Consider the following 24,641-nt stretch of genomic DNA (forward strand, 5'->3'; position numbering starts at 1 on the left):
TTGAAGATATTTGAGGGCTTCATGATCTGAATAAAGGATGAACTCCTTGGAAATGAGGTAATGTCTCCAATGGTCCAAAGCACGAACAAGAGCAAAGAACTCCTTATCATAGGTGTTATACTTCCGTTGTGCTTCATTGAGTTTTTCACTAAAGTAGGCAAGGGGACGCCCAACTTGTGACAAAACAGCACCAATACCAACTCCACTAGCATCACATTAAACTTCAAAAACTTCATCAAAGTTAGGCAAAGCAAGAATAGGTGCACTAGTAAGTTGATGTTTTACCTCATCAAAGGCCTTTTGAGCGTTATCATTCCAAACTAACTTCTGATTTTTAGTTAGCTCTGTGATAGGTGCCATGAGGGTACTAAAATTCCGCACAAATCTTCTATAGAAAGAAGCAAGTCCATGAAAGCTTCGAACTTGTTGCATGGTTTGTGGCGTGGGCCACTCACGAATTGCAGCAACTTTCTTTTCATCGACTTCAATGCCTTGTGATGAGACTTTAAAGCCAAGAAAAATAACTTGGGAAGTGAAGAAATGACACTTCTCTAAGTTACCATACAATTTCTCACGTTCAAAGGCTTCAAAAACCTGTTGCAAGTGCATAGAATGCTCTTCTTCCTCCCTACTATACACCAAAATATCATCAAAATAAACTACAACAAATTTACCCATGAAAGTTTGCATAACCTGATTCATAAGGCGCATAAATGTAGATGGTGCATTAGACAAACCAAATGGCATCACAAGCCACTCATAGAGGCCCTCCTTTGTCTTGAAAGCGGTCTTCCATTCATCTCCTTCGAAAATTCGAATTTGATGATAGCCACTTCTCAAATCAATTTTAGAGAACACTTTAGAACCATGCAAATCATCAAGTAATCATTCAAACTTGGAATAGGAAACCGGTACTTGATAGTGATTTTATTGATTGACCTACTATCAACACACATTCTCCATTCTCCATTCTTCTTAGGTACAATCAAAGTAGGACAAGCACATGGACTAAGAGACTTACGAATAAGACCTTTGGATAGTAATTCTTCCACTTGCCTCCTAATCTATTCGGTTTCTTTTGGAGTGGTTCTATAGGCTGGTTTGTTTGGGAGCATTGATCCGGGAACAAGATCAATTTTGTGTTGTATGTCACGTTTTGGGGGTAGGCCATAGGGAATGTCTTCGGGGAAAACATGGGAAAAGGTTTTGAGAAGAGGGGTGAGGAGTGGGTGTGGTTCTTTTTGTGTCGGTTGGGAAGGGGTATCAAGTTGGCTTAAAATGAATTGTTTGTGAGCTTTATACTCATGCAATTATGATTTTATGAGAGTGGTAAGGGAAGTGGGGGGTGTGGATATGGGGTGGCCATTTTTGAGGTTTAGAGGGGTAAGGAGTATTTTCTGTCCATCCTTAGTGAAAGAATATGTGTTTTTATACCCATCATGCATCACACGCCTATCAAACAGCCAAGGTCTACCAAGTAAAATATGACATGCATCCATAGGTATAACATCACACCATAATTCTTCCTCATAAGTTTTACCAATGCTAAATGATAACAAGACTTGTTGTGTTACTTGAATCCCTTTACCATGATTTAGCCATTGAATCACATAAGGTTTAGGGTGAGGGACGGTTTTTATTTTCAGCTTGTCTATCATTACTTGTGAAGATACATTGGTACAACTACCTCCATCAATAATCAAGGTACATACCTTACCACCAATGGTGCAACGAGTGTGAAAGATTGCCTCACGTTGCAAACTCCCTTCATTGCCAATCATATTGCTTAGTGTACGTCGAACCACCAAGCATTCTCCTTCATCCGGTCCAAGACACGCATAATCATCATTCTCCTCAAGGTTGCTGTCCACTTCAATTTCTAATTCGTCCTCCTCTTCATGCTCAATCAAAGTGACAATCCTTTTATTTGGACAATCACTAGCCAAATGTCCAAGGCCTTGACACCGAAAACATCTTCTTGGGGCTGGTTTTGGGTTGGAATTTTGGGTGTTTTGTGAAGGTGGTTTAGAAGTAGGCAAATTGGATGTGGGTTTGAAAGGTGGGAAATTGGATGTTTGCTTTTTTTGGGGAAATGAGGTTTGAGATGCAAAACGTGATGATTCACTTTTGCCTCTTGCTTTTTGTTGCTGCTCAATCTTATGTGCTAAGATAATGAGCTCTTCAAGGGTGGTGTAAGGGTGTAGTTCGGCCACATTGGCTATTTTTGGGTCAAGTCCTCCCAAAAAGCGCACCAATGTTTGAGGTTCATCTTCCTCTACTCCACATTTTATGACAAATCCTTCAAATTCCCTAGCATATTCTTCTACTGATTTAGTACCTTGTTTGAGGTTGTGGAAGTTGGAAAAGTTTTCTTGCACATAGTATGTGGGAAGAAACTTTTGTTTCATCATCTTTTTCATCTTGGTCCACTCACTTTCTCTTTGTCTTGCCTTTCCCTTTTGGCACACACACTAGCCCACCAAGTTGAGGCATATTTTCTTAACTTCAAGGCTACAATCTTCACCTTTTTTTCTTCCGGTGTTTGCTTGTAATCAAACACTCTCTCCACCGTTCTAAGCCATTCTACAAACTCATCAGCATCGAGTTTGCCATCATACTCCGGGATGTCAGCCTTAATGTCATTATTAGGCCGTGACCTTTCTCTTTCATGAAAAGGCCTATCATTGTGATTGAAATTAGATTCACTCAATTCTTCATCACTATGATTGGGTGAGCCCTCTTTTTGATGGCGCAACTTAGTAGAAAGATCTTTTAACTGATCTTGCAAATATTGCATTCGCTGCTCCATATCTTCTTTCTCTTGTGCAACCTTATTGACATATTCTTGCCAATTAGGGGGTGGGATGTCGGACATGGTTTGTGTTTGGGGTATGTGTTTGGGTATTTGTTTTGCTAGATCCCCCTCCTTCTAGCGCCAAATGTAGTATATTTGGAGTAACACTCGAAATACACAAGGGATAAACCAAGGGATAGATAAGGCTAAAGAACCAAAGGCTTCTTAGATAAAGTCACACCACTAAGATACGTTTTGGATTCCTAAGATCACAAGCCAACTAGTAGCCTAAACTAGCTAACTAAGCAAAGGAAACGAAATTCCAAATCCAAGAATTACAGGTTTTTGTTTTTAATCCAAGAAACGAATGTAAGACAAGTTTTTTGTTTGAATAATCTGATTTTTTCATTCACATTTGCTTGCTATTTATAGTAAACAAGCATCCTTAAGTACAAGATAACTTAAGTGGCTGTTCAGCTCACTTGTTACACGCCTAAGCTAAAGCTAAGTACAAATCAGCTTTTGTGGTCTAGATACATTAATAAAAGAAGCCTTATTTAACTAGATACATCAAAGAGAAAATGGTGGCTTATAACCTCCAAATTAAGGCTGAAACAAAATCAGAATTAAGAGAGTGTAACTCCCCTTAATTCACGCCCATCCAAGCAGCAAGTTGGAGATGTATTTCCTCCAATATTCACGCCTAAATTCAAACAGCAAAGAAGTGTAACTCCTCCTTGGTTCAAGACTTGAAATTAGCTTGAATGTTTGTGGACAAGGGTGTACTTGGACGCCCTTTAGTTGCTCCAAAAGCTGACTGAATTAAACAGCCAATTGAAGGCTGAAATTAAGGCTTAAGATGCTCCAATGTTGACTGATATCAACGGCCACTTGAAGGCTGAAGTTAAGGCTTGTAATGGCTTGTAATTCCTCTTTGAAAACTGATTGTAACTCCCAAGTCAAAGCTTTGAAATTCCTTGTAAAATAATTACGGATTCCAAGCATAAATGGCTGCCATTTCGATGTATCTTTGCACTTGTACTTTTGTGTGAATGTGACAATATTTTTCGAACTAAAATCAACTAAAAAGATCTAAGAAAAAATATAACTAATTTGCAAACTTAAAATGACTAAAGTTTACAATTTATTCAAAGCATAAAAAGAACTAGAATAAACTAGTTAATAAGAACAACAAGAAATTCAAGGGATTGAATATCTTGCTGTCCATGGATAGAATGCATAGCACCAATACATGATGCTATATCTTGAACCAAAGAAATGTCCATAACCAAGTTGTTTTCACTCCTGCTCCAAATACTTTGTAAGCTAATTCTGATGATGATTGGAGAGTGGTGGGAAGGAAACATAGAAGTCATAGTGCCTAATTCTAATACCTATGATGCTCTGATTAAGGATGGTGATGGTGCTGGAGATCTTGTTCCTATCGGGGGTGATGGTAATCCCCCTCTGGGGTCATGATTATCCTATCATGGAATATCAGGGGTCTTAATGATACCTTCAAAGTAGTTTCTGTTAAGAAACTGCTAGCTGAACAGTTTGTGGATGTTATTGGTATCATGGAAACTAAGGTTAAATGTGATAAGAGTGTTAAGCTTCAGAAGAAATTTGGGCCTGCTTGGTCTTGGTTTTGTAACTACTCATCTTCACATAGGGGTAGACTCTGGGTTGGCTGGTTGCATGACAAGGTTAATTTCTTAGTCCTCTCCTCGCATGAGCAGTTCATTCATGTCCAAATTAGCTCTAAAGATCTTTAGCATCAGATTTTTTGTACCTTTGTGTATGGCTTGCTATCTATTCATGACGGGATACCTCTTTGGGATGGTATTTCTAGTCTTGGAGCTGTTTCTGGGCCTTGGCTTATTATTGGTGACTTTAATTCTATTCTCAATTCTTATGATAGAATTAATGGTAATGATGTCACTGATTATGAGGTTAACCATTTCAAAAGTTTTGTGGACAATCTTGATCTTTGTGAACTCAAGAGTAAAGGTTCTTTTTACTCTTGGTCTAATAAGGGCCATGGTGCTACTAGAATTGCTACAAGGATTGACTGGGGGCTAGTGAATCAGGCTTGGTTGAACAAGTATGCTCATGTTGAATCCATCTATCTTCCCCCTCTCCTTTCTGATCATAATCCTCTTTTAGTTGAAGTGTGTAGATTTGTTCCTGCTAAGGGGAGACCTTTTAGGTTTCTTAATTGCCTCGCTGATCATGTTGATTTTTGTTCTATTGTGGAAAACAGCTAGCATACTATTACAGATTCTTCTGCTATGGTTACTATTTGGCAGAATTTGAAAAATGTCAAAAAGAACCTGAAAGATTTGAACACTAAGTATTTTGCTAATGTTGATGAGAAAGTTGATGTGGCTCTTGCTTCTTTGAAAGCTATTCAAGACCAGCTTGCTGTGGATTTTTCTAATTCTGATCTTCATGTTAAAGAGGCTGAAGCTAAATATGGTGAAGCATTGGATGTATATCCAAGAGTCCATTTATAAGCAAAAATCTAGGGTTGATTGGATTAAGCTGGGGGACTCCAGTTCTCGCTACTTCTTTTTTGTTATGAAGCACAAGAAAGGTAGAAATAGAATTGATTCTATCTTCACTAAGGATGATGTCCTTTTGAAAGATCATGTGCTTTTTGAAAATGAGATTGTGGGATTTTATAAAGGTCTTCTTGGTTCTGGTGCTAGTTCTCTCCCTACTGTTGACTTGGCTACTATTAGGAGAGGTTCTCAACTCAGTTCTAGCTCCATTGACATTTTGACTGTTGTTGTTACTAATTCTGAGATTGATAATGCTCTAGCTCAGATTGGAGATGATAAGGCGCTTGGAATTGATGGTTTCAATGTTATTTTCTTCAAAAAGGCTTAGCCTATGATCAAAACTGATATTTATGCTGTTATCTTCTCTTTCTTTGAGACTGGTGTCATTGATAAGTAGTGGAATTGTACAACAATCACCTTAGTGCCTAAGGTTCAGCATCCTTCTTATGTCAAAGAGTTTAGGCCTATTGCTTGTTGTACCATGTTGTACAAGTTGATCTCTAAAGTTCTCACAAACAGGATTTCTAAAGCGGTGGGGACTGTTATTAATGATGCTCAAGCTGGGTTTATCCCGGGTAAGCACATTGGTGACAATATTCTCTTGGCTACTGAATTGATCAAAGCCTACTTCATAAGTTTGTGTCTCCTAGGTGCATGATCAAGATTGACTTGAGGAAGGCCTATGACTCTGTTGAATGGCCCTTTTTGCAGACTGTTTTAGAAGAGCTTGTTTCCCTCATTCTGTTGTGAAGTGGATTATGACTTGTGTCTGTTTTGTTTCATACTCTGTGATGGTTAATGGTTTTCTCGCTAAGCCTTTTTCTGCCAAAAAGGGTCTTAGACAAGGAGATCCTATGTCTCCTTTTCTCTTTGAATGGAGTACCTATCTAGGTGCCTTAAGGAAATGACTGGGAATCGTAATTTCAATTTTCATCCTTGATGTGAGAAATTAGGTATTACCCACATGATGTTTGCTGATGATCTTCTCCTCTTTTCTAGGGCTGATTCCGTCTCTATTCAGCTTTTCTTGCAGGCTTTCCGAAAATTCTCTTGTGCTTCTGGTCTGATGGCTAATTTAAGTAAGAGTGAGGTTTATTTTGGAGGCATCTCTGATTTTGATAAAGATCAGCTGCAAACTGTTCTTGGCATGAGTAGAGGTAGCTTGCCTTTTAGATATCTTGGGGTGCCTTTGTCTTCTAAAAAGCTTATTGTTGCTCAGTGTAGGCCTTTGGTTGAAAGGGTTACTGCTAGGATTGGATGCTGGACTTCTATACACTTGTCTTGTGCTGGTAGGTTACAGCTTATCGAAAGTGTTCTCTTTGGTATTCAGGCTTATTGGGCTCAGATTTTCATCTTACTTAAGAAGATTCTTAGGGAAATTGAATCTAAGTTCAGGATTTTTCTTTAGACTGGGAAGAACACTTATGCAAAAAAGGCCCATGTCTCCTGGCATCATATGACTCTTCCTAAGGTGTGTGGTGGATGGAATATTACCTCTCTTGGTGATTGGAATAAAGTTGCTATCTGTAAGATTCTTTGGGATCTTGCTCATAAATCTGACAATATGTGGGTGAAATGGGTGCATACCTATTATTTCAGCAATAAAAATATCTGGACTGCTACTATTCCTAAGAAATGCTCCTGGGTGTTGAAGAAAATCTTGACTTGCAGAGATATTATTGATGATATTGGTGGCTGGTCATCTATTATGGAAAATGGGAAAATGAGTATTGCTAAACTTTATGCCCGGGTTCGACCTCAGGCTTCTAAAGTAGGGTGGAAAAGAATTGTTTGCAATAACCAAGCCGCTCCTAAGAGTATTTTCATTACTTGGTTAGCTGTGCTTTATAAACTTGCCACTAAGGACAGAATTGTTTGCTTTTTGCTCCTATTTGCTTTTTTCTGCCAGAACTCTTATGAAGCTGTCTCTCACTTGTTCTTTTGTTGTCCTTACTCTAAGACTATTTGGGAACAGATTTTAAAGCTTCTTGATGTGAAAAAATCAGTTCAACCTTTTCACATTGAACAACAATGGATAGTTAAGAATTGTAGGAAGTCTGGCAACAAGGGTAGAGTATACTCTATGTGTTTTGCTGAGGCTATCTACAGTATATGGCTACAAAGGAATAGTTTGATGTTTACAGGTGACTGTAAACCTGCAAAAACTGTTTTTAAAGACATTATTTTTCATGTTGCTATTAGGTGTAATGGAGCTGACAGGAAGCTGCTTTTGCTTCACTGAATTTCTGTTTGTAGCAGTCTTGTTTCAGGCCTGCCAGGTTGCTGGTGTTGTTCTGTTTTGGGTGGCAGCTGGTTTTCTGGTCAGGTTGCTGCTGTTGCTCCCCTGGTTTTGGCTCTGTGTCTGTTGTTCTATCTGCAGTCTTTAGCAGCTTGGTTTCCTTAGTTGGCAGCTGATGGTTTTGTTATCTGGCAGCTGTTTTGTTGTTTTGGGTTGTTGTTGTTGTTGCAGTTCTGTCCTGTTGATGTTCTGGTTTCAGGCTTGCTGCAGCTTGTTTTGGGTGGCAGTTGGTTGTGCTTTGGCATGGAGCTGCTCTTGATCTGCAGCTAGTTCTGGCAGCCTGTTCTGATGCAGCAAGTTTGTCAATTTGCTGTTGCTGCTGTTCTATTCTGCTGTTGCTATTTATGATCTGCTGCTGTTGTTGTTTTCTGATCTGCTGCTACTGCTTTTTTCTAGTCAGGAAATTGCAATTCTGTTGCTGTTCTGGTTTGTATTCTCTTAGTTGTTGTATTACCTCTTTTTGTCTAGTCCTGTTGCTTTTGCAGCTGTGTCTAGGTGGGGGTTTTATCTATTATACAGTTTGCAGGGTTGGTGTTTTTTGTTTGCAGGTTTATCCTGCTCTGTGTTTGTTTTTGTGTTCCTGGGCCTGGTTTCCAGAACTCTTCCTAGAAGGTGGCTAGACGCTTGAGCTCAGGTTGTTCTTGTCTCTTTTTCTTGAACCCTTCCTAGAAGGTGGCAGGAGAATGAGCTGTTTGGTGGTTGGTTAGCCTGTTTTTCCGGTCTTGTGGGGTTTGGTGTTTGTTATGACTTAGCTCTTGTAAGTTGTAACTTTTCCTTTTGGTAATAAAATTCTTCCTATTTACCAAAACAAAAAAGTCAATCAAATTCAAACAAATCTTTTTAAATCAAATGAAAGTCAAACACATTCAAACAAAGCTTTATGAATCAAATGAAAGTTAAACACATTCAAATAAAGCTTTTTGAATTGAATGAAGGTCAAACATATTTAAACGAAGATTTTTAAATCAAAAGAAAGTTAAACACATTCAAACAAAGCTTTTTGAATTGAACGAAAGTGAAACACATTCAAACAAAGCTTTTTGAATAAAATGAAAGTTAAACACATAAAAACAAACTATTTTTTAATCAAATGAAAGTCAAACACATTCAAACAAAGCTTTTTGAATCGAATGAAAGTCAAACACAATTAAACAAAGCTCTTTGAATCAAAAGAAAGTAAAACACATTCAAACAAAGCTTTTTTAATCAAATGAAAGTTAAACACATTTAAACAAAGCTTTTTAAATTGAATGAAAGTCAAACATATTCAAACAAAGCTTTTTGAATAAAATGAAAGTCAAACACATTAAAACAAAATTTTTTTAAATCAAATATAAGTTAAACACATTCAAACAAAGCTGTTTTAATCGAATGCAAGCTGTTGGGATGTTGCTATCCCTAAGAAAATTTATTGGGTGTTGAGAAGAATTCTTAAATGTAGGCAGTCATCAATGATATTGGTGGCTGGGATAAGGTGAGGAAAGGGCCTGGAGTGCAAATTAAGAAGATCTATAGGTGTTTGAGACCTCAAGCTCCTAAGGTGCCTTGGAAAAGATTAGTTTGTAATAATCATGCTTCTCCAAAGAGTATTTTTATCATTTGGTTGACTTTATGGAACAGGTTAAGGACTAAGGATATGCTTTTGTCTTGGAATTTGCAATGTGACCCTATTTGTGTTCTTTGCCTTGCAGTTGCTGAGAGTGTTAGTCACTTGTTCTTTCAATGTAACTACTCTACACAAATCCGGCAAAGAGTTCTTGATCTAATGAATTGCAGAAGAAATAAGTAGAATTTCAGTCATGAAGTTGCTTGGACCCTCAAATTTTGAAAGAAAACTAAAGCTGCTGGAAGACTGATTATGATGTTCTTTGCTGAAGCAGTGTATGCTATTTGGATTCAGAGAAACAACACTTTGTTTACAGGATGTTGTTCACCTACAGAAACTGTTTTTAGAGAGATTGTGTTTAGAGTTGCCTCAGAGTTGCCTGCAGATTATGATGCTGATAGACACTACTTATAATGTAATTTGTTGTTGCTTTTCTGTTATGTGCAGTTTGTTTTATTTGGTTGCTGTTTTGTTGTTCTTAAGTTTTTTGTCTGGTCCTGGCACCTAAAACCCTTCCTAGAAGGTGGCTAGGTGCCTGAGTCTAGTAGTTGTTCATGTTCTCTCCTAGAACCCTTCCTAGAAGGTGGCTAGGAGAGTTTTTGGAACTGGTTTGGTGTTTGGTTGGCCTTTTGGTCTTGTGGTGTTTGTAAGTGTTGTTACTTAGCTTTTGTAAGCAATAACTTTGTGCTATTTTGCTTCCTTTTGGTAATAAAAATCTCTATTTACAAAAAAAAAAAAAAGTCAAACACATTTGAACAAAGCTTTTTAAATCAAATAAAAGTTAATCACATTCAAACAAATCTTTTTGAATTAAATGACAGTTAAACACATTCAAACGAAGCATTTTTAATCAAATCAAAGTCAAACACATTCAAACAAAGCTTTTTGAATCAAGTGAAAGTCAAACACATTCAAAGAAAGCTTTTTCTATCTAATGAAAGTCAAATTTATTCAACGAAGCTAATTGAATTAAATAAAAGTCAAACACAATCAAACAAAGCTTTTTAAATCAAATGAAATTCAAACATATTAAAACAAATAATTTTGAATCAAATGAATGTCAAACACATTCAAACAAAGCTTTTTGAATCAATTGAAAGTCAAACATATTCAAACAAAGCTTTTTTAATTAAATGAAATTCAAACACAACCAAACAAAGCTTTTGGAATCGAATTAAAGTCAAATACATTCAACAAAGCTAATTGAATAATATGAAAGTTAAACACATTCAAACAAAGCTTTTGGAATCAAATGAAAGTCAAACACATTAAAATAAATTTTTTTTAATCAAATAAAAGTCAAACACATTCAAACAAAACTTTTTGAATCGAATGTGATGTAAAAAGTAATAGAAAGTCTTAGTTAATACAAGCTTAATGGATCAAACTTAAGTGGAAAGAAGAAAAAAAAAAAGGTTGGTGTTTTAAGTCAAATTACGGGTAAAGGTTTGTAGGTTGTTTTGGAAATGGTTAAGGAACTTTTTTTAGAGGAAAGAAGGATTAGTTTGTAAGGATTACTCACTTAAACAAACAAGATATGTAGGCAAGGATTACTCACTTAAAACCCACTAGTTGTTTAATTTGCATGGAAGGAAAACTCACTTAACCACTCAAATTCGTCAAGTTAAACTTGGAAAAAAACGATTTATCTTAACAACAAGAATAAATAGTTTTAAGGAGAAAACTTTCTTATTCATATATCATAATCTGCCATACACTTACATTTCATAAGCTTAAATAAAGAAAACAAACTAGTACTAAACTACACGCATTAAACAAGCTTAACGTGTGTTTATTGTAACTAAACATGAAAGCTAAAACCTAGCCTAGAATCACGCCTATGCTAAGCAGATTTTCTTAACTGATTTTAGGCTTTAATCACCCTTAATTAAACTCTTAAAAACTGCTGAAAAGAAGCTTAAAAACAGCCATAAAGAACCAACAAAAAACGTGGAGTAACCTCCCCTTTCTTCATGCCTTTCTTCATGCTAAATGTTTATGACTTGCAATGAAGTTTCTCCTTGCTTCAAGGACGCCTTTTCCTATGCCTAAGGCTGTTCAAAACGTGCCTAGGATTCCCATTAACATTCATAACTAGAATGTAAACAAGTAAACCCTTGGTTAGCAAGAAACGGTCCATGCGCACAAAAAGTATCTAACACTTGATCTTCAAATGACTTAGCAAGAATGATTTCTTTGTGAATTGGACTTGTAGGATGATCATGCTTGATTGGACTAATGGACTCTTCATGATTTGCATCAGAATGAAAGTCAAACACATTTGTACAAATCTTTTTCAATCAAATGAAAGTTAAACAAATTCAAACAAAGCCTTTTGAATTAAATAAAAGTTAAACACATTCAAACAAAGCTTTTTTAATCAAATCAAAGTCAAACACATTCAAACAAAGCTTTTTGAATCAAGTGAAAGTCAAACACTTTTAAAGAAAGCTTTTTGTTTCTAATAAAAGTCAAATTTATTCAACGAAGCTAATTAAATGAAATAAAAGTCAAATAAAATCAAACAAAGCTTTTTGAATCAAATGAAATTCAAACACATTGAAACAAATCATTTTGAATCAAATGAATATCAAGCACATTCAAACAAAGCTTTTTGTACCAAATGAAAGTTAAACATATTCAAAGAAAACTTTTTGAATTAAATGAAATTCAAACACAATCAAACAAAGCTTTTGGAAACGAATAAAAGTCAAATACATTCAAACAAAGCTTTTTTAATCAAATGAAAGTCAAACATATTTAAACAAATCTTTTTCAATCAAATGAAAGTAAAACAAATTCAAAAAAAACTTATTAAATCGAAAAAAAGTCAAACACATTTAAACAAAGATTTATGAATCAAATCAAAGTTAAACACAATCAAATAAAGCTTTTTTAATTGAATGAAAGTCAAACACATTCAAACAAAGCTTTTTAAATCAAATGAAATTTACACACGTTCAAACAAAGCTTTTTGAATCAAAAGAAAGTAAAACACATTCAAACAAAGTTTTTTTTAATCAAATGAAAGTTAAACACATTCAAACAAAGCTTTTTAAATTGAATGAACGTTTAAAAACATTCAAACAAAGATTTTTGAATCAAATCAAAGTCAAACACATTAAAACAAATTTTTTTTTAATCAAATGAAAGTCAAACACATTCAAACAAAGCTTTTTGAATCGAATGAAAGTCAAACACATTTGAACAAAGCTTTTTTAATCAAATGAAAGTCAAAACACATTCAAACAAAGCTTTTTGAATCAAATGATAGTCAAATGTATTCAAAGAAGCTAACTGAATCAAATGAAAGTCAAACACATCCAAACAAAAATTTTTTTAATCAAAAGAAAGTCAAACATATTCAAACAAAGCTTTTTGAATCAAATGAATCAAACACATTCAAAAAAAGCTTTTTGAATAATTTGAAAGTCACACATTAAAAAGTAAAGCATTAAGAATCAAATGAAAGTCAAACACATTCAAACAAAGCTTTTAGAATCAAATGAAAGTCAAACGTATTCAAATAAACATTTTGAATCAAATATATGAAACTCATTCAAACAAAGCTTTTTAAATCAAATGAAAGTCAAACATATTTAAACAAAACATTTTGAATGAAATGAATCAGGCACATTCAAACAAAGCTTTTTCAATATAATGAAAGTCTAACAAATTAAAACAAAACCTTTTTAATCAATTGAGAGTCAACCACATTCAAACAAAGCTTTTTGAATCTAATGAAAGTCAAACACATTTAAACAAATCTTTTTGAATCAAATGAATCCAACACATTAAAATAAAGATTTTTTAACAATATGAAAGTAAAAAACATTCAAACAAAGATTTTTGAATCGTATAAAAGTCAAATGCATTCAACGAAGCTAATTGAATCAAATGAAAGTCAAACACATTCAAACAAAGCTTTTTGAAACAAATGAAATTCAAACACGTTCAAATAAAGCGTTTTGAATCAAATGAAAGTGAAATTTATTTGAATAAAGCTTTTAGAATCAAATAAAAGTCAAATGCATTTCAACATAGCTAAATGAAAAAAAATGAAAATCAAATACATTAAAGCAAAGCTTTTTGAATCAAATGAAAGTCAAACAAATCTTTTTAAATCAAATGAAAGTCAAATACAATCAAACAAAACTTTAAGAATCGAATGAAAGTCAAACCCATTCAAATAATGATTTATGAATCAAATGAAAGTTAAACACATTCAAACAAAGCTTTTTAAATTGAATGTGTACATTTTAACAAAGCTTTTTAAATCAAATGAAAGTTAAACACATTCAAACAAAGCTTTTACATTTGAATGAAAGTCAAACACATTCAAACAAAGCTTTTTGAATCAAATGAAATTCATACACATTCAAACAAAGATTTTTGAATCAAATGAAAGTCAAACACAATCAAACAAATCTTTTTTAATCTTATGAAAGTCAAACACATTTAAAGAAACCTCTTTGAATAAAATAAAAGTAAAACCCATTCAAACAAAGCTTTTTGAATTAAATGAAAGTTAAACACATTCAAACAAAGCTTTTTTAATCAAATGAAAGCCAAACACATTCAAACAATTTTTTTTTTAATGAAATGATTTTCAAATGCATTCAACGAAACTAATTGAATCAAAAGAAAATCAAACACAATCGAACAAGCCTTTTTTTAATCAAATGAAAGTCAAACACATTAAAATAAAACATTTTTAATCAAATGAAAGTCAAACACATTCAAACAAAGCTTTTTGAATCGAATGAAAATCAAACACATTTAAACAAAGATTTTTTAATCAAATGAATCAAACACATTAAAATAAAGGTTTTTTAATAATATGAAAGTCAAAAACATTCAAACAATGCTTTTTGAATCTAATAAATGTCAAATGCATTTAACGAAGCTAATTAAATCAAATGAAAGTCAAACACATTCAAACAAAGCTTTTTGAAACAAATGAAATTCAAACACGTTCAAATAAAGCGGTTTAAATCAAATGAAAGTGAAATACATACGAACAAAGCTTTTACAATCGAATAAATGTCAAATGCATTTAATGAAGCTAATTGAATTAAATGAAAGTCAAACACATTTAAGTAAAGCTTTTTGACATAAATGAAAGTCAAACAAATTCAAACAAATCTTTGTCAATCAAGTGAAAGTCAAACACATTCAAAAAAAGCTTTATGAATCGAATGAAAGTAAAAAAATTCAAACAAAGATTAATGAATCAAATGAAAGTTAAACACATTCAAATAAAGCTTTTTGAATTGAATGAAAGTCAAATAAACAAAGCTTTTTGAATCAAATGAAAGTTAAACAAATTCTAACAAAACTTTTTGAATCAAATGAAACTCAAAAACATTAAAACAAAGCTTTGTGAATGAAATGATAGTCAAATGAATTCAACGAAGCTAACAGAATCAAATGAAATTCAAACACAATCGAACAAAGCTTTTTGAATCAAATGAAATTCAAACACATTGAAACAAATCATTTTGAATCAAATGAAAGTCAAACACATTCAAACAAAGCTTTTTGAATCAAATGAAAGTCAATCATATTCAAACAAAGCTTTTTTAATCAAATGAATAAAACACATTAAAAAAAAGCTTTTTGAATAATTTGAAAGTCAAACACATTCAAACAAAGCATTTAGAATCAAATGAAAGTCAAACACATTCAAACAAAGCTATTAGAATCAAATGAAAGCCAAACGTAATCAAACAAAGCTTTTTGAATCAAATTAATTAAACTCATTCAGACAAAGCTTTTTGAATCAAATGAATCAGACAAATTCAAACAAAGCTTTTTGAATAATATGAAAGTCAAACACATTCAAACAAAGCTTTTTGAATCAAATGAATGTCAAACACATTCAAACAAAGCTTTTTGAATCAAATGATGTCATACACATTCAAACAAAGCTTTTTGAATCAAATGAAAGTCTAACACATAAAACAAAATTCTTTTGATCAAATGAAAGTCAAACACATTCAAACAAAACTTTTTAAATTGAATGAAAGTCAAACACATTCAAACAAATCTTTTTAAATCAAATGAAAGTCAAACACAATCAAACAAATCTTTTCGAATTGTATGAAATTCAAACACATTTAAAGAAATCTCTTTGAATAAAATATAAGTAAAACACATTAAAACAAATCTTTTTGAATCAAATAAAAGTTAAACACATTTAAACAAAGCTTTTTTAATAAAATGAAAGCCAAACACGTTCAAATAAAGCAATTTTAATGAAATGATTGTCAAATGCATTCAACGAAGCTAACTGAATCAAATGAAAGTCAAACACAATCGAACAAAGCTTTTTGAATCAAATGAAATTCAAACACATTGAAATAAATCATTTTGAAACAAATGAAAGTTGATAAATCATATTTATAAAGAGTTTATACGCACATTTATGCTAGTTTCATAGTTGCTTTTTGAGTTTTTTGTCGCTTTTTAGGTCGCAATTGTATAAGTTGTCCATTTTGTATTCTATTACGTTTTTTTTGTGTTTTCTTAATGTTTCATGTAGTTTCTATTTCCGAGTGGTTTTGGAAGAATCGGACAATGAAAGGATGAAAAGCCGACGAATCAAGTTTATTAATTGAAGATACCATGTTCGTGAATTTTGATTTTGAAATTTATATGCATGAGGAATGATATAAGCATCAACAATGATCGTTATGCACTTTTCGGAATCGAATTTGAGTTGGAAACGAAGTTAAACGATATTTTACAAAGTGGTAAAACTGACCTTTGCCCACTCTTTTGATCATAACTTGAGTTCTACAGATCGAATTGAGATTATTCAAGTTGGGTTGGAAACTAGACTTGAATATCTTTCCAATTATAGGTTGCAATCCTCCATACAATTCATATATCATGAGTTACAGCGATTTGAAGTTGGTCCTGCAAATCTGCCAGTCCAGCGACCAACCATCGGGCGATGGCCTCGTGACGCACACCAGCCTTCGAAACTGATCAGGCCACTTGAAAACCATCGGGCGATGGTCGAGCTTCATCTTCATCACAACCCTCGACCAGCGACCACCCATCGGGCGAAGGGTTGTGCGCCCATGACACTAAGGCAACCTACATCAACTATGACTCTTTTAATCGGCGACCAATCATATCACGACATATGTAATTGTTATTTTTCTGATTTCATTTTATTTATTTATTTTTAGATTAGATTTAGGAAGTTTATAAATATTCCAAGGGATTAATTTTTCCCTTATGCCTTTTATATCTTTTATTATTTTACGTTCTTTTTAGTTTTCTCTCGAACCCTAGTTTCTCATGGCATCTCCATGGATTCTTCCATGGATCATTATTAATTTTATTATTTCAATTCATTGAGGTATTTTATTTCTATTTCTTGTGTTTAATTATGTTTTATTCCTTAGATCTAGTTTTAATTATTTCTTCCATGTTTGAGTAGTTTATTTCTAGGGTCTGGGAATCCATGATTATATAGAATCTTGATTGGTATTTTTAATATTTTGATTGTTCATTTCTCTAATTGATAGTGTTATATTGTTAATCTTGCAACCTGATCAATTTTTTTATTAATTCATGTTAATAGGAGTTTGAATAGAAAGATCTTACTTTTAAAGGCTTCCCTACAATTAGCAATTCTAATTATGTTAGCAACCGTACTGCATATGTTGAATTGGGAGCGTTAAGACCCAACCGTAGGCTTAGAAATTGCTCTAGATAATTGATTGATTGAATTGTTATTGATATTTGATAGATTTAGAGCTATAAACATGGTGAACCATAACCCTAGTTCTTTTTATTAATTGTTTTATTTCTATTTTAATTTAGACTATTTTTCTATCCCAATTTCGTGACATAGTTTAGTTTCTCCGTACATTAGAAGTTAGATTGAATAACCATCTCTCTATGGATTCGACCCTACTTACCCTATTGCATTGTTAGTTGGTTTTGTTAGGAATTTATTTTTGACAGGTTTACGACAACCTATCAAATTTTGGCGCCGTTGCCGGGAGACGGCTTAATTTTATTTAGCTTCTTATTTGGTGAGACTAATTTGTATGTATATATTTTTTCTCTACTTATTCTTGTGTTTGCATGTTCTCTTGTTCTTTTGTGGATTTATTTCAATGGCTATTTTTTATTTTCCACAATTTGAGAATGAAGTGTTATGGAGATATTATTATAGGCTTGGTGACTTTGTTGGTCCTAATCATGGAATTGAAGAATTGGATACGTGCTTAGTGATTTATGAGGGTCTAAATGAAGAAACTAGGTTTGTAGTTGAGTCTATGTGTGGTAAAGAATCTTTTGGTTGGGATTTTATTGAGTGGTTAGCTAGAGATACATATGAGTGGGAAATGACATTGCATGCTAAACCAACTCTAGAAAATATTTCTTCTTTCACTAATTTGACCAATACTCCATCCCCTTTCAATTGTCCCCATTGCAATTCATATGATCATGATGCCTCTTCTTGTTCTTACAATAACTCTTTCATGCATGTTCCGAATCCCTCTCCCAAGGTTGAAGTGCATTCGATTGTAAAATCTAGTGCCTTACCATACATTTATGATGATAATGAAGGGTGGATTAAGAATGAAAATTTTCAAGAGAGCTTTTATGAATTAATAAATGTTCAAGATGAGAACAAAGTGGATATGCTAGATATTTTTGAGGATGATGAACCGTTATATGATGAATTTGCAGTTGAGAAACCATTAGTTATGAAAATTCAAGCTACAGACTCTTGTGAAGATATGCTTATGGAAGAGGGTTCGATTAATAATGGAAAATTCATGGATGTTGAGCAAACCCTACCTTCCCTTTATGTCCCATGTGTAGAGAGTCTTAAACTTGTGAATTCATCCTCTATGCTTTATTGCTCTAACTTTATCAAAATATCTCCATTGCATGACAGTGGCAAAGTGGACCTTGATGTTCATTCAAAGAGATTTATATTGCCCAAAGAGCAAGTAGAGAGAAGTTGTAAATTCTTTCCCTTTTCTTTTTATTTTGATTATTCCTCCTCTTCTTACTCTTCTTTTTCTTTTAATTTCTCTTCTGATTTTTCTAACCCCCTGTATTTCAAAATTGGTGTGCCTATATTCAAGCCATATGTGGTGCTCAATGATATGTTTGCAGGGGCGTATGATAAGTTACTTACGACATTGGATTCTTCCGATTGACGAATTGAGTAGGGTCGTGCAGGACCTTAAAAACCGCCGCTAATTGGGAGGCAACCCAATTTTCTTTTCGGTTTTTTTGTTTTTTCTATTTCCTATATTTTTTCTTTTTTTCGTTATTTAAATAATAATGCTAATGTGTGTTCAAGTGAAGATCTGAACTTTATTGCTAGGTACAAACATAGCAAAGTTCCTTGGCTACGTCGGCTACCCAATTACAACTACCAATTGTGGTGGAGGTTTCTATACATTTGGCGCTCCTTTTGCTTACCCACCCCTTTGTGAGTTGTACCTCTCCCTTATTTATTTTTTAGTTCCTCTTTATTCACATTGAGGACAATGTGATGTTTACCTTGGGGGAGGATGATTATAATCATCACTTTGTACATGTTAGTTTTGTTTTATTTTAGTTTTTATTTCTTTTTAGGTGTTGTATAATTTGTACCATTCATTAGGAGTGGGAGTTTACATACAACGAAAAACAATGTATTGATTTCTTAGTTTTTTTTTTTTTTTTTTGATAATGCATACTTGTGTCTATTTTTCATATTTTTAACTTCGAACCATGTGCGGATTTGATTTGACTCTCTTGAGCTTCTTTTGATCTTAGTTATTATTCTAAAATTCACTCGGCCTGTGCTATACATTGCTAACTACTTGATATTGTGTGAATTGATGAGTGTCATTTATGGCACTCAATTGGCTTCTTTTAGGATGAATTTCATGCTATTTTATAGCTCCTTTCTTTAGTTTTCCTTAGTTTTGTTCTTTGTTTCTTTAGTTTGTGCTTTCCTTAGTTAGTTTTCTTTCTTTGTGCATTTCTTTGTTTATTTGGTCTTTTACCCTTTTATTTGCTTGATTTTGTGTATTTTCAGGTTATGATCGTGTTCCGAGGATTCCCAAGCCTTCCTCTCATATTTCTCATCATTTTAGACGCCTCTTGCTTGTCATTTGGAGCTCAAGTTTGAAGGAATGCAAGGAGCAAGTTCATGAGATCGATGCATGCATGCGGTGGGGGCATCATCTTTGGCATGAACCCTCCAAATGGCCATTTCAAGACTGCCTACCTTAGTGTTCATCATCATCACCAAGATGAACGCACAAGGATGAGCTAGGACGAAGAAGAGGGTCTCCCCTGCTGCCAGGTGCGGTCACGCACGAGGTTGGTGCGGTCGCGCACCTGGGTGGCGCGGGCGCGCCTAGTGCGGGTGCGAGTGTGCCTGCCAGGGCCCCCATTCCATACCCTTTTTCCCGCGGCCGCGCCTCTCCCTTGATGCGACCGCGCCTTCCGAGGTTTCTTTTGGGACAATCTAACTAACTCTTCTTTTGTATCTTTTCTATATATAGTTTTTCCTTCTATTTTTAGAGAGAAGTGAATGAGGAGATTATTAGAATTAGTTTTTGATCAAATTAGAGATATTTTTAGAGAGAGAAACTCTAGGTTTATAGAGAGAGAATTTCATAATGGATTGTTGATGATTGAAGAATTCTCCATTTCCTTTGATTTTTGATCAAGTTTGTAAGGATACCATTTCTTTAATGCAATCTTTAGTTTGATTTTAATTGTTTGTTGAATGTTCAAGTTTGATTGATTTGTGTTTGATTTTAGCTTGTTTGATTTGATCATGATGAATTTGTTGCTTAGTGTTGTCTTGATCTTGATTTCAATGGCTAGTGAGTAGATTGCTTGCTAAGGTAATGGTGAAGTATGTATGAGTAATGGATTAATGCTAATTGGGGAAAATTGATGGAGTTGACTATGTGATTAAATTGCACTTCTAAAATTCAGCCAAATTGCGACCTCCTCAAACGGTCGCAGAAAATAGCAAAAACGGTCGCAAAACATAATTGCAACCGTCAACGGTCGTAACATGGCGGTCGTTATTCTCTTGGTCGCAAAAAAACAAAATTACGACTGTTTGACGGTCGTAGATTTTTTGTGACCGTTTTTACTATTTTCAACGACCATTAAGAAAACGGTCGCAAATATTAATAATTGCGATCGCTTTATGAAACGGTCGCAAATCTTGATATTAGCGACCGTCATAAGAGGTCGCTAAAAGTTTAAAAAAACAAAAAAAAAAGGAAAACTGACCCACCACCCACTCACCCTTGACCTAGATCCTTCGAAACTAGATCCCACCACCACTGCCCACCCTAAACAACCACTATCCGCCACCATCACCTTCGCCCACCTTCAACCATCAATACCCACCACCACCCACCCACCCTTAACCCAAAAAAACATAAATTTATCAAAAAAATCATCCCAGAAATTGAACCAACAAAAACATCCAATTAAACCAACAAAAACAACCCATATAATTTTGAAAAAATTTACAAAAATCGGAAAAAAATAACATAAATTAATCAAAAAAATTTAACCCACAAATAAAATGCACAAAAATTAAATAAAAATCAGCAAAAAATACAAACACAAATCAAACTCACAAACACTAAGCAAAATTTGAACAAAAATTCAACTCAAAAAAACCCACAAAAATTCGAACAATCACTAGTAGAAAAATTGAAAATTCCATCGCTTGAAGGCCACCGATTTTTTAAAACTGGTGGTTAAAAAATTGGCCGCAAATTAGGCATTTATTATTGCCACCGGTTCAAACCGAACCCGTGGCAATAATGCTTAAGGCCACTGGTTTTGAACTGGTGGCAATATTTGAATATATAATAAAACGCGCGGCCCAATTCAAGCTTCTTCTCTCCACTGTTTTATTCACCAAAACTCCATAGTACGAGCCACGACCAGACGCCGCACCACCATCCAAACCCTACCACCACACAATCCACCAGCGACGCCGCACCACCTTCCATCACCTCCTCACTCCCTCCGAACCTCCTCCACCAGTGCGCGAAGCAGCAACCAGCGTTCGAAGCAAGCAGCAAGCAAGCAGCGCGCAACCACAGACCTCACCACTGACGCCATATCCACCGCACCACCATCCCACAGCCACCGCACCACCATCCCACAACCACCGTTCGAAATTTCTGATTAATACACGGTAATTTTTTCTGAATTTCTGTGTTTTATTTCTGTTGTTTTTAGGGTAATTTTTTGTGAATTGTTCATGAATTAGGTTAATTGAAAAAAAAAACTGCAATTACTTGATATTAGTGAATCATAAACTTGAAAGTTGGAAGTAGATGTATGGTGGATTTCTAAAGTGTAATTTTTTGTGAATTGTTCATGAATTTCTAAAGTGCATGAGCCCGTACTACATATGAATTAGAGGTGAAACCACAGTGTAAATGAGAGGAAAAAGAGATTTTTTGGTTAATTTTTCTGAATTTTTTGGGTTTTTTTTGTTGTTGGTAGGGTTAAAATTTTAGAGAATGCACTTTAGAAATCAAGAAATTGTTTAATTGTGTGTATCTTTAGAATGCAAGAAATTGATTAATTGTTCATGAATTAACAGTATAATGGAAAATATATTTTGAATAATTTTTTTTATTTCTTTCATTGTATTATTATTATTATCAATTTGTTGTTGTTGCTTAATTTTTGGTTAAGTATAGTATGAATTATTGAATTATTTTGGAGTTAGATTGAGGAGTAATCCGTTTTAGATTACGTTACATAATGATTTTCCTAATGCTTTTAGGAAATATATGGATTATGGAGTATAATTTGATATGTTGGAGTGGTGTGAAATTGATTGTTAGGTTTTATTAAGAAATTTTGAATAAAGTAGAGATTATTAGTAAACTTGTTAATTAATTAGTTGAATTTGGTAGTATGTTTTAATGTGTAATTTTAGGTTGTTTTGTATATAGTTCTTGACAAAATTACTAACTTTTATTTTGGTGTTGTATTTTTTTATTTTTGTAGATTCATATGTAGTGAAGCACAAGTTTATTAGCTATTCAAGTGGGAAGTTCAAGACATTACATCCATTATACTTGCTATATTGGTATGAACTATAAACTTTATGGAGCTATATATATTTCTTTCTATTTATCTATTTGATAAAAGTTTGTTCATGATATTACAAGTTGTGTCTTGTTTAATAATAAATAATTACAATAATATGTTGAATGTTTGCATCATCATATGCCTAGATACCCGTTCAAGGCTTTCTCATTAGGAGAAAGTCTTGAATAGTCCCCGGTTGGGACTGTTCTTGAATGTTTATTCTCACTTAGGTGGTGAATGTATGTCTTTTTTTTCGATTTTAAGGAACATCTTGGATGTCCATTTCTTCTCCATGTTCTCTAGGTACATATGTGGGTAAGTAATTATCTACATCTTGTACTTGGAGAACTAGGGGGAAGTGCTGCCGGATTTTCCTTAAAATTGGAAAGTTGACATACATTCACTAGTGAGAGTAGACATTCAAGGATGGGTTAGGTTGGAGTGATAAGGACACTTTGGAAACATGCATTTGTTTACTATATGAATGGTATATTCACGATGTGTACTTGAAGTTGACTTACATAAGATATGTAGCAATTGTACATTATTGATAATATGTTGTTATATATGTTTAGAGACACTTTACTAAATGGGAAAGGATCGTGGTTGGATGTATGGTAGACGTGATACAATGGATTTTTGGAATGGGGTTCAAGAGTTTTGTGAGACGGCTTTATCTTATCAGCGCAAAATTGGTGAGGAAGGCCTATACTGTCCTTGTGTTGATTGTAATAATGTCAAGGTGGTTAATAGTGTTGAAATCATTAGAGATCGTGTACTTTGTCGTGGGTTTAGACTTAAATACCATGTGTGGATTTGGCATGGTGAAAGTGGAGAGTATAGTGAAGATCTTGATGGGAATGATGTGCATGATAAAAGCAATGAGATTCATGTGAACGAGGAATGGGAGAATGATGAATATGTTATTGATAGTGGTGAGGATGGAGCTGAGGATCATCCAGTGGATGAGGTCGAGGATAATGACGTGGATGAGATGTTGCATAATGTCGAAGGTGATGTGTTTGAATTACTATCGAAGGCTTCCAAAAAGCCTTTGTACCCTGGGTGCAAAAAATACTCCAAACTTTCTGCCGTGCTAACACTTTTTAACATTAAGTCGAAGCATGGGTGGACGGACGTTAGTTTTACTTCTTTGTTGACCACATTAAGTGAGATGTTCCCTGATGGGAATGAAATTCCTACGTCTTACTATTATGCAAAGAAGCTTATGTGTCCATTTGGTTTAGAGTATAAGAAGATAAATGCCTGTCCTAATGATTGTATTTTGTATCGTAATGAGAATGAACAATTGGAGAAGTGTCCACGATGCAAGCAATCGCGCTACAAGCGCATGAGTTGCAATCCTGGTATGAAGGGACCTCATGCTAAGGTGTTGTGGTATCTTCCTATTATTCCAAGGTTTAAGAGTCTATTCTCAACACCAAAAGACGCTAAAAACCTGAGGTGGCATGCCGAGGGAAGGAAGAAAAACAGAATGCTGAAGCATCCGGCTGACTCCCCGCAATGGAAGAACATTGATTTGAAGTTTCCGGAGTTTTGTAATGAAGTCAGAAATTTAAGACTTGGGTTGTGCACAGACGGGATGAATCCATTTGGCAATCTTAGTACCCAACACAACACTTGGCCGGTTCTTTTAGTGATCTACAATTTGCCTCCTTGGTTATGTATGAAACGGTAGTTCATATTCGCCCCATGTTATGAGGAGTACGTTTAACCATGTGTAATTCAATTCTTTCTACATTTGAATTATTTGTTGTACCCTAATTATTGATGTGTTTGTGTATTGTGAATTTATGTAGGTATCATTGGTTCCTCATGGTGATTTGTCCTGCTAATAACAGAATCTTTCACCTTGATTCAGCTCGATCAACAAAGAAGTACCTCGTGATGTCTGTACTACAAAAGTAAATATAGCTACCTAGTGTTGAGTATCTTAAACTAACTCATTTAGTAGTCAAACTAATCAAATTTGATTTTACTTTCCTATAGTATTATGAAGAAGATACATGGTCGTGCTCCACGGGGTCCTACATGGAAATCACCTATGGTAATGCCACATTATATTGTGATTATCTTATAATAAACAGTGCTAAAACAATTGTGGGTTTTATGTGACGTTTGATTCATTTGATTTGTTCCTATGCTAGTGCCCACAACAAGATAATGGAGTTGATTGTGGATTATACGTGATGAGATTCATGCTTGAGATAGCGACTAATTGTTCAAACACCA

The 24,641-nt window shown here is 34.2% G+C and overlaps 1 long non-coding RNA gene across 1 annotated transcript; it reads left to right on the plus strand.

Moving 5' to 3' along the window:
* Positions 1 to 24,229: 24,229 nt before the first annotated feature.
* On the plus strand, positions 24,230 to 24,641 carry LOC110704218. Its single transcript, XR_002507874.1, has 3 exons — positions 24,230 to 24,313; positions 24,399 to 24,456; positions 24,557 to 24,641. It is a non-coding gene; the product is annotated as an uncharacterized LOC110704218 (long non-coding RNA).

The sequence above is a fragment of the Chenopodium quinoa genome, unplaced genomic scaffold (genome assembly GCF_001683475.1).
Source record: "Chenopodium quinoa cultivar QQ74 unplaced genomic scaffold, ASM168347v1, whole genome shotgun sequence".
In the NCBI taxonomy this organism is placed as follows: Eukaryota; Viridiplantae; Streptophyta; class Magnoliopsida; order Caryophyllales; family Amaranthaceae; genus Chenopodium; species Chenopodium quinoa.